The following is a 17,369-nucleotide window of genomic DNA, read 5'->3' as shown; positions in this document are numbered from 1 at the left end:
ATATATGAGGCTTGCCCATGTGCGGCGTTCGTAAAATAGCACGCTTGCTAGAGACTCTACAGACATCTATGAATAGACAACATAAAGAGCTCTTTTGAAAGATATCTTACAAAAAGATAACTTACTGATATCATTTTTAAGAGAAATTAATAAGGTCTTCAAAAGTTCTCTTAAAGAGCTCTTCTGAAAGATATCTTACAAAAAAGATAACTTACTAATATCATTTGTGAGAAAAATTAATGAAGTCTTCAAAAAGTTCTCTTAAAGAGCTCTTCCTCTCAATAATGCTCACTGGGTAACTTTGTTTTATCATCTACTTATTTTATATTCAATGAAAAAATTTACAAACAAACTTATGGTACTCCCATGGGTTCTCCGTTATCGCCAATAATTTCAGACCTAGTTATGCAAGATCTACAAAATTCCATTATAAACACATTAGATACAGCAATATCATTCTACTATCGCTATGTAGATGATATCATATTAGCAGCACCAGCGAATACAATAACAGACGTTGAAAGATATAACACCCAAAAAAAATGTTCTAATTTTTAGCGGTTCCTCTTCGATTCTAGAGGATTTTCCTCTGATATATGGTCTCAAGAAGATACTCTAAAATCTAGAGGAATATCCCATAACCAAGAGATATTGAACTTAAGATTACAATTCTCTTAATGCTAGAGTAATCTCCTCTTTTTATGAATCTAATATTATTCTTATTTAAAATATTTATACCAATACTTTAAAACAAATATATTCTATTTTCAAACTTACTAAGCATTAATTCATATCTGATTATCATTTGGTGACTAGAAAATGGTCTTTTCTGTGTAATTCAAATAATACTTTTGTTTGTAGAGTATTATACTTTTTTCATGAAGAATCCTCTCTCTCTCTCTCTCTCTCTCTCTCTCACACACACACACACACACACACACACACACACGCGCGCACGCACGCACGCACGCACACATTAATTTGTATATGATTTAAAAAATCATCTTTTTGAATTACTTTTTTAAACTGCATAATCTCTTGAAATTAAAAATTATTTCAAGTAATGTTGTTTTTAGTGGTGACTAAAATAAAATATATATTTCGTGAAAAGCATAAAATTGTACATAATATTTACATTTATATCGTACTATTAAATAGGTATAAATTTCTTAGGAAAAAACAAATATTACTTTTTTAAATACATTTAATATTTTATATAAAATTAAAATTTTTATAAATATAAAAAAATTAATTATTTTACACAAATGCATGGCGGAATGTTATGTAACTAGAAGAACTTCTTGCTCCAACTCTACAGTGAGAAGGTGTAGGTACTATTAAATTACTAAATTTAACAAATTTCCATTCAGAACCTTCGATCACTTCATAACTACAAAGATGTTCCACAAAATCCACGGTTTCAAACATATACAAAAAAAAATACACATCATCAGATTTGTCACAATATGTAACAAAGTTTATTCGACCAAATACAGGATAACCAGTGTCTTTGTGGAACATCACAGCTACACACATTCCTTCTTTATAAATAGTACCAGAAATTCTGATCCATGAGAATATCGTTATTATTTCATTTAAATTCTTCGGCAGAACATCATGAAATAATTCATAATTTTTAATATCTTTAATACTGACCTCTTCTTGAACTCCAAAAGAATATTTTTCACCCAGAGGCTTTCCAGATAAAAATCTGGCACATAAATTCAGTTGATGTTTTATCGCCAAAGTCAAAGGTAAATTTCTGCGAGAATTTGTAGCATGAGCTGCCTGCTTAAAAGGTCTATGTTTGGCTTCCCATCGAACAGATAAACCATAAGGGACCAACTCTACGTATGACTTCAGGATAATGGAGCATGATGCTTAGGTTTGAGTGTAGCTTGGGGAAAGACAGTAAGATATATTTCATGATGTTCTGAAATAAGGGTACTCAGATAACTAAGTGATCGAAGGTTTACATAAGGCGTGGTTACTATGTCTATAATGGATTTTAGTTTTAAATAAAGATGCCAACTTTCAGCATCCTCAGGAACTAAATCACCTAACATTAATCCAAAATATCTAATAAAATATAACATCTCTGAGGAAGAAAACTTAAGTTTACGAGTTATAAGGTGCTCTTTTTTAATTTGTGGTACTGCATTACCTAACTCTACAGGACCGTAATCAAAATAAATTATACGATTATTCAAAGTCTCCAGAGAAAAGTATTTTTTATCATATATTAAATCAAAAAGTATAAGTCCTAAATCATAATCACATACTCCCTCTAAAAGATCGTGCATAATATCGAAGCTAATGCTTTGTATGAAAGAAAAGCTGGGAATGTCGTCCCAAATGCATTTTTCCTTAATATCAGTCATGGTAAGATCTTGTAACAAAACATCAGCAGCATAATTCTGCATTGTTCTTAATTTATTTGTATCAAGAGTAGTTTGAGATACAATTTCATTCCTGTGATGCTTGCACATTCTACATGGATAATTTGCATTAAATCCTTCAGACAGACCACAGATAGAGTGGATTCCTAAGTTGTCACCTAGCAAAAGACATAAACTAAAATAAATTTGTTTCTCTCCTGAGCTAGTTTTTATAATTAATCCAGATTTTTCCAGATTTTTAAATCTTGAATTATAGGTCTAAGTAAATTCAGATTTCCATGTACTTTACATTCTGAGAGAAACAAAGAAGCCAAAAATATGTTATCAAGTTTTGAAGCATAATCTTGAGGTATACAAGCAATATTGTAATAAACTGCTCCTATTTTGTGCTGACCAGCATGAGATCCTGTGATATTATCTGGGTCTATATCGTCAAAGTAAAAAATAAGTGGAAGCACTGTTTTGCCATCAAAATGTTTGATTACTTTTTCCTTCCACATCTCTCCTTGTACAACATTTGAAAAAGGCTCATCATTTTGAGACAAATGCTCTAAATTGGAAATAATCGCATTAAGGCAACCTGGTAATTCCAAAAAACGCTTTAAAACTTCTTTTATAGGAATGTATTGACCAGTATCAAGTTCATGATTCATTACTGTCTTGTTACCCTGTGTTCTAGGCCTATAGTGACTACCAATCACATAAGTTGTAGGAGCTATATAGAATTCACTTTCTTTCAATGCTTCTAATCTTTCATAGTCACTATGGAGACCAGCGAAAATATTATCACATGCATTAAACATAAGAGAAAGTTCATAAAGTTCTTCGTTATTATAATCAAACTTACTCAACATTTTAAAAACTTTGTTTTTTAAAATATTTAAGTATCCACTTGATAATAAATCTGAAGTAGCATCAACTATCTGTTGAACATGAACCCGATTCAAAGTGTTGGAAGCATATAATTTTGATACAAAAACAAGTGTGGAATTCACTAAGGCTTTTTTAATATCATAAACTGAAATTGAATCACTTTCTGATATATTTAATTCAACTTCATGGTGATCAGCATTTGAAATACTATTTGATTGTTCTGTTTTAATAATATGACAAGCATCAGAAGATTGAATTTGCTCTTGTGAAGAATTTTTATGCAAAAGAAAGAACATTTGAGTAGATGTCTTTTATATGCACGTAAGGAAGGACAAGTTTTATAGCAATTAAGTGCAGAACATCTAAGAGCAGTATGAGCAGCTACAACATGGTATACTTTTATGTGTGCTATCAGAGTCTCAATTGAATAAAATTGCTTGTTACATACAAAACATAATATCTCCATTATGAACAAAATTAAAAGTTTGAGTCTATATAATTTAAAAAAATCATGTAATCTATTGCACAAATAAAAAATCTTTGACTCACCGACTGATTTCTCCTTAAATATTAACTAAAAAAAAAAAAAATCAATATACTAACTTTAAAATATTATACCAAATAATTTTTAAATATAATCCTACAAATTAAAATAATATACATTAAAGGTGCTCTATATTGCTGTTGTATTTCTATGAATTATATAGCAGTGTACAGTAAGGACAAAATACAGAGTTAAAAAGCTATAGAGCTTATAGATAAAATTTTAATATATAATATAATACCCTGTTAGATAAAATTTTGTTACAGGATACACAGGGCTAAACGTCATAACTTATTGTTAGACTTAAACTTAAATTGAAACTGTGGACTTTATATGTTTACTAAATTTCATTAGAACTTTTTGTTCGAAGAACTTCAAAGGTTTTGACATGCGCACTTACAGTTGAATTTTTTTTATCATACCTTGTGGAGATGCGATACAGAGCTTGCTGAATAAAAAGCCATGCACCTCTTGCTTCATATGAATATTGAGTGTTCAAAACTTGTATTGCTTTGAAACACTGATCGAAAGCTTTCAACACATTTTTAAATTGATACTTGACTTCATCAATTATAAGGTAACAAGCTTCATAATTTTCTACTGTAGGCCCAACAAGAAGAACAAAGGGTTGAACTCTTGTTTTAAGTTTTGAAGCCACAGCACGTCTTCGTTGAATAGCTTTTTTTTTTTTTTTAAAGACTGGAAATGCATTTACGCACTCATCTGGCACCCCTGAGGGAAGGTAACCGAGCTCGTGGGGGACTCACAACCTGACCACCGGTGCGGCCAGGCTGAATACCACACGGTACTAACCCCGATGTTAGTACCGATACCCTAAAACCAGTCCGTAGCCCGTAGCCGAACGGGGAGACACCCGGAACCGCTATCGCATAACATCAGGTGCCTCCCCATGGCCCGACCCGTTTCCGGGCCCTTCCCGAAGGGCGGATTCCCCCCCTTCTCCAAAACCCGTGCTCTTGCGAGCTAGAGAGGAGGACCAGGCTACCAATCCTCCTCCCCTCGTCCCTGGACGACGTGCAATGGGAAAGAGAGCCCTCACTCCCTTTCCCTGCCGAACCGGACGGCGAGCCGCACAGCGACTCACTCTCACACACCAAGCATACGACAAACGCGTATGGACCAAAGACAACCGAAAACTAGCCACTCTTCCCCCATCGAGGGAGAGAAATGCCAGCCGCAACCCCCATTACCACACTAAACGTCACAAGAAAAACGTAATACTAAAGACGGAAGACATAACCGGACCACTCATTCCCCGTTTCCGGGAAGCAGGTAGGCCGCAGCCCACATATCAACATTAGACATCACAATAGGAACAACTCACTCGCTCAACCACACAAAACAGGAGAGGGAGGTAGCCCGACGCTAGCCGAGTCCACCTCCATCTCCTGCGACACACTGACAGGCACACTCACACTTGACCCCCCATCGGGGCGCCCCGGAGCCTGTCTCCGATCCTTGGGGACGTTCTCGCATCCCCCATCGATCCGCTTGGGCGGAACGACCAGCTTGGCACAGTTGGTCGAACCCAATCTGTGCTTCGCCGGCCGCCCACGCTCCTTGCACACGACACAATGTGGAGGGGCCGTGCACGAGGCTGCTCGGTGCCCCTCCTTGCCACATCTGAAACAGCATGCAGTGCGATCCACAGAGGAACCACACCGCGATGCCGCATGCCCAAAGCTCAGGCAGCGGAAGCACTGAATGGGCCGGCGACTCAACGGATGAACCGTCAAAGTCGTCCAGCCCACGCAGAGCCTCCGCGCCACTGTAAGCTTTCGCGCCGCGATCGCCGGGCACCTTAACCATAAGGTCCCGGACTGAGCGTTCGGGGGAATCCGGACCTCTCCGGCCCGAATCTCCCCGACCCCGCATCCACCGACAGAGGCCACCTCCGCCAAAATCTCGTCCCTCGAGACAAAGTCGGTGACGCCCTTAAGGCGCACCTCCTCCGTCCTCGAGGGACGAGCCACGCGAACGGCTCGCGAGTCGGAAAACACCGCCGATAGACGGTCCGCCAAATCCTTCCCAGGGATGGTCATCAACAGGCCTCCCGCGGCTCCTCTCCGCATCCTCATTCCCTGGATACCTAGGTCTTTCAGGCTGACACCCGCCTTTGCCTCAGATAGAACCGAGGCATAAGACGGGCGATCCTCCCCGTCACCCACTACCGTCAGCAAGACGGCTGAGGCAGAGGGCACGTGCGCAGCTCTCCCCAAGTCCCGGGCAGAACCCGCGACAACGGAGACACCATCAGCGGTCCCACCGGGCAAACGCCCGCGTCTGGATCGCCTCTGCTTCCTCTTTTTTGACCCCCCGACCCGAGGGGCATCCGCGGAACCCTCCGCAACCGCAGAGGGCGCGGAGCCCCCCGAAACCGGGGCGGCACCTGCGACAGCCGCACCTCCTCCACCCGCCGAGGAAGAGGGCACGAGAGATCCTCCAAGAGGAGGAACCCCGGCCCCAGACTCCCCGACTAGACCCGGCCGCAACGCCGCCAAAACCGCCGAAACAACATCGCCCCTCAGGTCCAGCAAACGCTGGTCGAGGAGCGACGTCACCTCCGCCAAAAGAGTCGAGGAGCCCCCCACCTCCGCATTCAGAAGCGAAAGGGCACCCCCCGACTCCACACATCCCTTGGAAGGCTGGAGCTTCTCCAACTCTTCCCTCTTCCTCTTCTTCTTCTCCGCTGCCTTGGCCGCCCTCGATGGTGCTTCCTTATAGAGGAGGCGCTCAACCTCCTCCCCAAGATTGGGGAGACTGGCTCTGAGAGCCCCCAGCTCTCCCGTCACCCTAGAGACCTCCTTCTCCAGGGTGGCAACTCGCTTCCTCAATCCGGCGTTTTCCGCCCTTACACCCTCAACCTCGGGGACCGCCGAGACAGTCATCCTCTCCTCGCACATCAACAATGTCCTTCAACCTAGAGGAGGAAACCGCCAATTCCCTGATCAGGATCTCGTCCATGCCTGTGACCTCGGCCACCTTCCTAATCTGTCCCAAGAATCTGCACGCCAAAACCCTGAGATCCGCCGCAGAGACGCTTGTAAGCCCCTCTCTAAATTCCTCCCTAGAGGGAAGCTCTCCACGACCCATCTTGGTAAGGTCTGGACCGATAAGCGGGTCCAGTACCCTATCCAGATCCTTGAGGAGGATCTCTTCCCTGAACGCCGCATTCAGGCGTTCTTTCGCCTGCGCGAGCCCAACGTACTTACCGGTCGTAGCCGGTCTACCGCGTTTCTCGACATAAGTTGAGGACTTACCCTTAGGCGTCCTCTTCTTCCCGGGTGTTCCTGCCTTTGGAGAGGCCCGTCGTCCCGCAGGAGTCCGCACCTCGTTTGGAGACGCCAACCCCTCATCCTCTCCCAATGGCGATGTCGACCTCAGAGATATGAAAGAGGGATCACCCTCCTCCGCCTCGTCCGAGGTATCGCGCACCACTTCCGGGGATCGAGGCTCCAAAGACCGCACACTGTCCTGAGAGTCCTCCCGATCATCCAAGTATTCACCACACTTATCGTACATGACCTTTAATGTACTTTCAATCTCGTCAATTCTTGCGCGCCACTCTTCGGCACTTCTAATAAGTCGGCACTCATCCCCACTATCCCGCGCGATAACCGTTTCCTCTGATGCCCTCGCCGTCAAGGCACCAGATGGCCCGTCGTCCGATGACGACGAGGGGGAAACCGGGACAATATCCCCCCCCGCCGGCCCTTGGTATCCGAGTCCAAGGAGAGTCTATCCTTTATGCTGTCCATTGTCATAATAAATCACTTGGTTTTTTATCGAGGTGTCCTTCCTCTAGGAGGTTGCCTTACCGGGCTAACGGATCCTCCTCTCCAGGTTTTTTATCGAGGTTTTCCTTCCTCTACCAGCAGTGGGCCGTCTTCCGAGGAAGAAGACCCTATGGAACCCGCTGGCATCCCCTTGTTCCATCAAAGATGGAACTGTACACTCTTGGCACCCGATACAAGTATCGGGTGAGCTCTCTCACTACGGCAAAGTGGTGTACGACGAGAGAGTCGTTGAATAGCTGGGTTTATATCTCCTGGCACCTTTTTTTTTTTTTTTTTTTTTTGCGCTGTGGAAACCTCATGGTACCCTCATCCCCCGGGTAGAGGATGAGGGTTACGTGGGACTCCTTGCTCCCCTTGACCGATCCACGAATGAATCGATCAGGGGGCTCAAGACCTACCTCACTAAAACCACAGCGGGTGCCTACGCTGGCTCTTACGAGGATGGCAGGGAACTACCGAGCATTGCTTCCTGCCATCCTCTGGCCCAACCTTCCTGGAAGAGCATCTTCCCCGAGAGGAAGATACTCTCCCCCGCACATCGTGCGGTTCTATCCCGGTTGCGGCGCAGGGGGGCACCGCCCCCACGTCGCGCCCACCAAAAAAGTTTGGGGGGAGTGTTCCCGCTCGAGCCGCCACCCCCCGCTCCCGGAACGAGGCTCCCTCTCCCTCCCAAAAGGGACGGGAGATTCAGCCAGCGCTCCGGGAACCCTACTCCTGGGAACCCCCCCAGAAGGGGAGGGAGCACCCCCGCAGGCAGTGGTGCCCTCCCATCGGCGCTCTAGGCACCGGTGAGAGGGCCGCCCTTGCCGCGTCCCTTCCCGGGGGAGATCACGTGCAATGGGGCTCTGTAGTAACTGAGCCCCTGTGATTCCCCCCGTGTCCCCAGGCCGTGGTTCCCTCCCTTAACGGGATTCGACCGTCGGCCCGGGGGCATCGCCGAGACCCTTTCCTGGGGGAGGACCTCGGCAGGCAGGGAGGGGTGGCGGGGGGCGGACGCCGCCCGACCCCCGGCCGCAAGGCCTTTGCCGTGCGGCCGCCAGCCGGGCGACACCCGCCCCCGCCCACCCCCTCGGACTGCAACTCCGCCCCCGAAGGGGGCCTCTTTCTTATTGCCGGGCGGGGGAGGGCACAGCGCCCCCCGCCCAGCCTTAGCGCCCCAAAAAGGGGCCTTCCTCCTCCTCCTCTTCTCCACCGGGCGAGGGGGGCACAGCGCCCCTCGCCCAGTCTCCTCCTGTGTTTGGCCGCCTCTTAGGGAGGCGGCCCTTTCCCGGTGACGTTTAGGGGAACTTGAGTTCCCCCTCAGCGTCATCGGGCCTGCCTTTGTTGACGACGGGGTCTCCTCACTCTTCCTCTCGTTACCCCGCAGCCATCTCCCGGCTCGTCACGGGCTCTCTTCCCCCCGGCCCCCACCGCGGCGATTTCCTCGCCTAGGCAGCCAGGAGGGGTCGTCCCTTTCCTCCCGGGATTCAGGGGCGAGAGGGAGTCTCCTCCCTCTTCCCCGTCTTCCCGCTCTCTTTCCGCCTCCTCCTTCTGCGTCATTACTTTGACACAGAAGGAGGAGACCGCCTCCCAAACTTCCTCGCTCCCGGCCATCTTTGCAACGATGGCCGGGAGCGTTAGATCCTCGCCAGTCTTCTGGACGAGGACACGGCGCTCTTCTGCCCACGCTGGGCAGATCTCCAGCGTGTGCTGCGCCGTGTCCTCGTCCTCCTCACAGTGGTGACATTGCGTGGTGCGCTCCTTTCCTATTCTACACAGGTACTCGCCGAAGCATCCGTGCCCGGCGAATACCTGTGTAACGTGGTACGACATCTTGCCGTGAGACCTGTTCACCCACTCCTCCAACACAGGTCTCACGGCCCCGACGACTCTCCTGCCCGATCTGGATGGGGGGATGTTTCCCAAACTTTCCCCCCATTCCTCGATCATGAGCCGTCGGGCTTGTGTCCTGACGACCCCTCGGACCCTCTCAGTTATCTTAACACCCCACCCACATATCTCCTGGCACCTAGAAAAATAAGATTAAAAAAATATTACATTTCATAATTTTATTAGAGATTCGGGAAATTTAAGTACATGCTCCACTTTATAAAGGCGAGAGAGAATGCATTTTATCCCTATTATAATGTTTAGAAAATAAAAATAGATTAATACAAAAAAAAGATGTCTTGGTAAAAATCATAAAACGTATAGTTTGGTAAAATACATATAATATGAAATATTTTATTACTACTAAACTTAACAAAAATAAACTATTATATTTTAAATATCCCTTTTTCGGAAAATGTCAAATAATTCTTACTTTAAAAAAAAATTATATTTTTTAATCAGATATTAAAAGTATATCTCAATTTTTTCTTACATGCAGAAATTATCGTTAAAAAATAAATTATTACTTGTTTATAAAATAACTTGCACAAACAATTTCCAGCATAATTTTCACGTTCAAATATTGTGCGCCCTTAACGAAAGTTAGTACAGAATATAATCAAGCATATCAATATAATTTAACTTACTGTTACATGCAACACAAAAGCATCTCTTGCCTCAGATAAATTCGCTTTTATCTTTTCCCCAGAATCAAGTTTCTGTAATTGCCGAGGTGGGACTAAATGCGGAAGTAAGTGAAGAATAATAGCAGTAATAGCAGTAGTAGAATTTGCTACAATAAATAAGAAGACAAAAAAAACTGTTACATAAGATATAAGTATTTTTTTCCAAAATCTTTTATTTTAGTTATTTATTCATTTTTATTTATTTTTTTTTTTAAAACACTTACCATTATCCAACTTCTTTAGTTGAGTTTTTCCATAAGAATCTTTCACTTCTGTTTTCAAAAGTTGTTTGAGAAGAGGAATGAATCTTTCCCACTCCAAAACAAGTGCTAAATCCTTATCAGGATATTTCTTTTTAAAATCACGATCAAGCTGGAAAATTAAAATATTCATTTTTTATGGAAAAATAATACCAAACAAAATGTAAACATTACACTAATATTAAAATATTAACTTACAAGAGAGGATATATACTTACAAGAGTATACCCTTGAGGAAAAGTCAAAACCTCTCATTGAGAAAAATAATCCGTCACGGAAAGTGGTTTATCTCCTCCGCCTTTCGGATCTAGTAATGTTTTTAGTCTAATATCATAAGTTATGTCCCAGTTTCTTATAACATCAGTCCAAGGTTCCCGACTTACTTTCAACCATTGAATCGCTGCTTGCACTTCATCTTCATTTACTAAACACAATTTTGGCACAAATTAGTTTATCAATATTTTATGAAAAATATTTTTTAGCAGTTGAGATGACTATCTAAATTATATTTAAATACTTTCGGATGTATTGAGCTCATTTTCATAATTATGAGCATTATTTTCTGAATGTCTGTGATAATTGGCTGGATTGAGTGCACCGAGCCTCCTCAATGTAGACTTAATATTCCTCACTTTATCGGGTAATTTTCCTCCTATATTTTTCTGATTTGCACCATTTGCAAAAGGTTCATAGACATATGTAGTCTACAATATATTTACCAAAATAAAAATTATTTCTACACTCGTGATAATATTAATTACTAGGTTTGAAAACTAAATAAAGGAGGATTTTTACCTCAGTCTCAGTTGCAAATAATTCACATAGTTTCTTGGACACAATTTGAAATTCTTCCAAAGTAGGGCTATAAAAAGAAACAAGAGATATATTAACAACATCAAAAATATGTATAAATTTTAGACATTATATAAAAAAACTTACTTAATATTAATTTGTATCATACAACTTGCTAATATCTCTACTAATATTCCTCTTGCCTCTCCACTTAAAAAACCATTATTTTTATAATAAGTTAGAACAGCATCACCCTTTAAATGATCCTTTATTTTATTCTCGATATTCTGAAAAAAATATGATAAAGAAAAAAATATAAATTTGATATAAATATAATTAAATACAAAATATTTTAATCATCACACTTTTAGTTCTAAATATAGTCATCTAATTCTAAATTTTATAAAAAGATTGCATATAATGATTTCAAGTAAGAAATATTAAACAGTTACGATTAGCGAAATGCAGGACTATATGTAAAATTCTACATAATCAAGTTTATATAATATTTGATAAATGTTGGTATCTATTGGAGACACGTACCTTTCTTTACAAAGATTAACAAAATTACCATTAACAACAAAATTTGCGATGTTAAATTAAGTCTGTTTATGTAATAAATGTATCGTTATTTTGTACGCCATAAATAAAATTATTAGTATTTCTTCTTTCTCTCATAATACAAATTGCAACAATTCAATATATTACTTACAAGCTCTTCAAACTGAGTTCTTGTAATCCACAGTGCAAGTCTTTTAGGATTTTCTGATTTTTCTAATTTTGACAATGGTTTTCTTTTTTTGTTTTGATCAGAAGAAACTTCTGCTTCACAATCACTCACACTATTTAGTCCTGAATCAGATGCTGAATCGGGCTGCTTGAAATCATTATTAATCTGTTTACATGTTTCCTGTAATATTAACAATAAATATTAAAATACTAGAATTTAGTTATGTTAGTTTTATATCTTAAAAAATTAAATGCATATGTATGCGCGCGTGTGTGTTGTGTGTGCGTGCGTGCGTGCGTGCGTGCGTGTGTGTGTGTGTGTGTGTGTGTGTGTGTGTGTGTGTGTGTGTGTGTGTGTGTGTGTGGAGATATACATATATGCATTATATATTATCTAATTAATATAAATGAGTTCTTACAATATTAACATTATTTGTGTTAACATCCACAATTGGCAAATTACATATTCCAAATTCATCAATCTAAAACAAAATACACATATGTAAAAGAAATAAAAAGATTGTGTGTGCTTTACATGCATAATCGTTTGGAATACAAATATGATTTATAAATATTCCTACTTTGTACCTCTACATTAAAAAATAAATTCTTAGAAGTAGTGGGTTCTAGAGCTTTTCTTCTGCTAAAAAACTCAGCTTGATCACCCCACTTAGGCAATAATTCCTCAGCCTTTTTGGCTGATACTAACAATAATCGATCTATGGTAATTATTGCTTCTCCTAAACACAAAAACAAACATGTTATGACATTACTTATAAAATGTTCAAAAAATCAGGAAGCTCAAAACTAAAAATGTGTGTATGTAGATTAGAAAAGTTTATTGCTGCCCCAATTGGGGATTACAAGGCGCTTTTTCCCTTAAGGAGCGGTCCCAAACCTTTATACACTTTTTACATCCACTTATAATCTATCCTTAACCTATAACTTAGCCTATATGCAAAAATATATACAAAATATACAATAAAAAAAACGCCACGCAACTCCGCCTTACTCTTGCCCTATCTCGCCGCACCATTTACCTCCCTCTCACCTTTCTCTTTTCGCTCTATCTACCCCTACACACACACTCTTGCCCTTTCCCTCCTATCTTATGCAATCTTACTACTAGCTTAATCTAATGTGGGACCTCCGCTTCCGGTTACTTCTGCCTTTCCTCCTCCATTCTCTCTCTCTCTATCTCTCTCTCTCTCTCTCCCCCTCACTCTCCCCCTTTCCCCTCACCTCCTTCCCCGTCCCCTCTCGCTTCCTCCAACAATTTCACCCACAATTCCCCTTCTCCTTCCTCTCCCAGTACCACCCTCACCATTTCCTGCCAGCTCTCTCCCCTTCCCCATTCCATACATTCCTCCTCCTTCTCCCAATATCTATTTCCCCTCATCCCATTACCCAATCTGTACTTCACCATCCTCTGCCACCTTCCTTCCGTCCACCCTTTCCACAGATACCTCGGTACTCCCTCCCCCTTTACCTGCTTGTACCATTTATTATACTCCGAATTCTCAATCTTTTCCCATCTCTCCTCCCTCTGGCCTTTCTTTTCCCATTCCTCAACCTCCTCCCACCTAAACTCCCCTCTTTCCCTTCTTTCCTCCACCTCCCTTAAATTCATCCCTTTACCCTCAAAAAACTCTTTTCTTTCTTTCTCCCACTCCGATATTTCCCCTCCCTTTTTAGCCCTCTCCTTAATTTCCTCTAAACATACTCTTGCCAACCCCCTCCTACCCTCCTCCAATCTCCTCTCATATCCCCACGCTCTTCTTCCCATCCTTGATCTTATCTTTTCCCTTTGGAGCTCCTCCCTTATCATATACCCCGGCGTTCCCCAATCCACTCCTAACATCCATCTCATATGTCTTTCCTGTACCCTTTCCAATCCCTCTCTCTCCTCCCATCCCCATATCTCAACCCCATATCTATACCCTAAAACCGTCCACACTAACGCATCAAAAAGCCATAATCTCCTCCCCCAATTACCCCCAAATCTCCTCTTTCCTATCCCCCATACTTGGCCCATTACTGCTGCTCCCCTCCTCATCCTCTCCCTCACCTGTCCATCCTGCCTCCCATTCCTTTGCACTACATAGCCTAAATACTTGTACTCCTTTATCTCCTCCAACTTCTTTCTCTTTCAATACCAACTAGCTTTCTTCAGCCTCCCTCCCCCCTTCCTGCACCTCATCACCTTCGACTTGCTCTCATTCAACTCCAATCCCTTCTCCTCCAAATATCTTCCTAATCTTTCCATCATACACCTCATTCCACCCTCATCCTCTACCATCATCACCACATCATCCGCGTACGCTAGCGTGTATATCCTATCCTCTCCCAACCTCACTCCTCCCCATCTCCCTTTCCTCATCTTCTCCTCCAAGTCCGCCATCATCATATTAAAAAGCAGCGGACTCAGAGGACACCCCTGCCTAACTCCCCTCCCTGTCCAGAACTTTTCTCCCCTCTCCTCCCCTATTCTAACCCTGAATCCTATCTCCCCTACTATCTCCTCACATCTCCTTACCATCCCTTCCTTTACCCCCTCCCTCTCAACGCCGCTATTAATTTCACCCTGTCCACCGAATCAAACGCCGCCCTCAAGTCCACAAAAAATAGCACCATTTGTCTTCCTTTCCTGCTTATTTGTCTATTTATCAGATAGTTTAACACGTAAATATTATCTACTGTCCCCATCCCTCTCCTGAACCCCGTTTGATTCGGTGGCACCATCCCTCCTTCCTCCACTTCACCCCTCAGCCTCTCTGCTAACACCGTCGCATACATTTTGTATAACGACGGTGCCAGCGTTACTCCCCTGTAATCTGAGACCTCCCTTCCCTCTCCTCTTTTCAAAATTGGTATCACCAACCCCTCACACCATTCTCTAATCCACCCTTCCCCCTTCCATATCCTATTACATAATTCCCACACCCACTCTTCTAGACCCTCTCCGCCATATTTCCACACTTCTCCTGGTATTCCGTCCACCCCCACCGCCTTCCTATCTTTTTCCTTCCTATCGCCCCTCCTAATTTCTCCCCTTTTTATCTGGTCTTCCTGATCTTCCACCTTCCCCCTTACCCTCCTGCTTCCTCTCAACACCACTCTCGACTCCACCCCCCCTAATAAATCCCTAAAATAACTGTACCATTCTTCCATCTCAATCTCTTCCCCCCTCCTTTCCCCCTTCTCCTCTCTTTCCTAATTTACCTCCCATACCTGCTCCTCCGTCCTCGCTTCCATTGCCCTCCTAGTCCATTCTTCATTCTCCTCCTCTTTCTTCTTCCTACATAATCCCTTGTACTCCTTCTTTCTTCTCTTATATTCCTTTCCCTCCCCCCTTCCCTCTTCCATCTTTTCAACTCCTTTGCCACCTCCCCCTTATCTTCTCTGCACTCCTCATCAAACCACCCTCCCCTTTTTCTTCTCTCCTCCCTACTTTCCTTTCCATTTCCCTTACTTAGAACTTCCTGTATTTTTTTTCCATCCTCTCCCACTCCTCTACCCCTCTCTCTTCTTGTTCATCTCCCTGCCTCTCCCCTATCACTCCTAACCTCTCCCTGAATTCCTTCTTCCCCTCGCCCGACCAGTTCCACCTCCTTTCCCTCTTTTTTACCTTCTTCTCCAATCCTCCTCTTTCCCCTCTGATCCTTACCACTACCGGCATGTGGTCCGAGTCAATCCTATCTCTACCCTCATAATTTCCTCCCTCACCTCCTCCTTCACTATCACATAATCAATGACTGATCTCCCATTCGGCCCCATGTACGCCCAGCTCTCCTGCTACCCCTCCATTCACTATTGCCCACCCTATTTCCTCTAATCTTCTCACTAACAACTTCACTTCCCCATTTACCTTTGCATCCTTCGACCTTCTTTCCTTTCCCTCCTCTTCTCCCTCCTCCCCTATCCTTACCCTTCCCCCCAATTCTCCTGTTCTAGCATTAAAATCCCCCCTATTATGGTTCTAATCCCACCTCCCTCCTCCTCCATCCACACCCTCATCTCTCCTAATTTTTCTTCTAAATCCCCATTTACGTACACACCCACCAATCTCCATCCCTCCCCCTTTTTCTTTATCATCACCTCCATCATTCCTTCCTTATCCGCCCCGCCCTTTCCTTCTATTCCTAACCCTTTTCTTACCCCTACTATTATTCCCCCATTGCCCTTCCTTTCCTATTTTTCTTCCTCGCATATTGCACCTCCCACTTAAATCCCAAAGGCAACCTCCCTCTTATCTTCTCCCACCCGTTTTCATCTACCCATGTTTCTAACAAGAACATTACGTCCCATTCCCTTATCGCTTCCCAGAATTCCGCATCCTTATTCTTTAGCCCCGCCACATTCCAAAATGCCACTTTCCATCCTTCCTGCCTTCCCTCTTCTTCGCTCTTTCTTTCTTCCCCTCCTCTCCCCAACTCTCCATCTCTCCCTCCCCCCTCTCTCACCCTTTTCCCTTTTTCACCTTCCTCCTCCTACTCGTTCTCTCCCTTCCTTTTTTGCCTCCTGCAATATGTCTACCTCTATTTCCCCCTCGTCCCCTCCTCTCCTCTCTCTAGCCCCTTCCCTTCTTCTCCCCCTTCCTCCTTCAGCTCCTCTCACCTCATCCTACCTCCACCATTTACCCCTCATCCATATTCTTCCATATCGTACCCACGCCCTCCCTCCCTCTCTTTCTTCTCCCCAAGCGATCTCTCCTAATCTCCACATCATCCTTCTTTCTTTCCACGTAAGATCTTCCTCAATCCTCTCCTCTCTCTCCCTCAATCTTCTTTTCTTTTCCATTATTTCCCTCTTAACCTCCATATTTCCTCCTTACTAATGCCATACTAGTCCCATCTCTCCTTCCCTCCCCTATTTTCCTCACCTCCCCTATTTTCCTCACCTCACCCACCGGCCCCTCTATCCCTATCTCTTTTAATATTCTCTCAACTTCCCCTTTTACTCCTCCTTCCCCACCCTTTATACCTTTTACTATAATGTTCCCTCTCTTTTCCTCCCTTTCCTTCCTCTCCCACCTCCATTCCATCATATTAATCCTACCTTTCATCTCAACCATCTCCTCTCCCTTTCCCTCCCCCTTCCTCTCCCCCCTCTTCCTCAGCTCCAATTCTTCCACTTTCATCCCTAATTCTAAAATCCTCCCCTCCAACCCCTCCTTCTCCCTCCCCCACCTTCTCTCCTTCTCCTCCATTTCTTTCTTCAGCTCCCTTATCTCCTCTCTTATTTCTTCCTGTCCTCTTATTCCCTCCTTAATCTCCTCTTTAATTTCTCTTCTTATCTCTCTCATCTCTCTGATTATTTCCTCCTTCCATTCCCTCCCCATCTCTCTTATGCTCTCCCCCATCCCTCCTGCCTCCTCTCTCCTTTCTGTCTCTGGCGAT

The 17,369-nt window shown here is 43.5% G+C and overlaps 2 pseudogenes; both read right to left on the bottom strand.

The window, feature by feature from the left end:
• Window positions 1-399: 399 nt before the first annotated feature.
• Window positions 400-2,303, bottom strand: LOC145938728 (uncharacterized; annotated as a pseudogene).
• A 1,853-nt stretch (window positions 2,304-4,156) lies between these two features.
• LOC145938727 (uncharacterized) lies at window positions 4,157-14,371 on the bottom strand (annotated as a pseudogene).
• Between the last annotated feature and the right edge of the window lie 2,998 nt (window positions 14,372-17,369).

The sequence above is a fragment of the Prenolepis imparis genome, unplaced genomic scaffold (assembly GCF_030444845.1).
Source record: "Prenolepis imparis isolate NDT839.2.m4 unplaced genomic scaffold, iyPreImpa1.0 SCAF_7, whole genome shotgun sequence".
Taxonomy (NCBI): domain Eukaryota; kingdom Metazoa; phylum Arthropoda; class Insecta; order Hymenoptera; family Formicidae; genus Prenolepis; species Prenolepis imparis.
The sequence above is the reverse complement of the archived record's forward strand: the minus strand, read 5'-3'. Positions and strand labels throughout refer to the sequence as shown.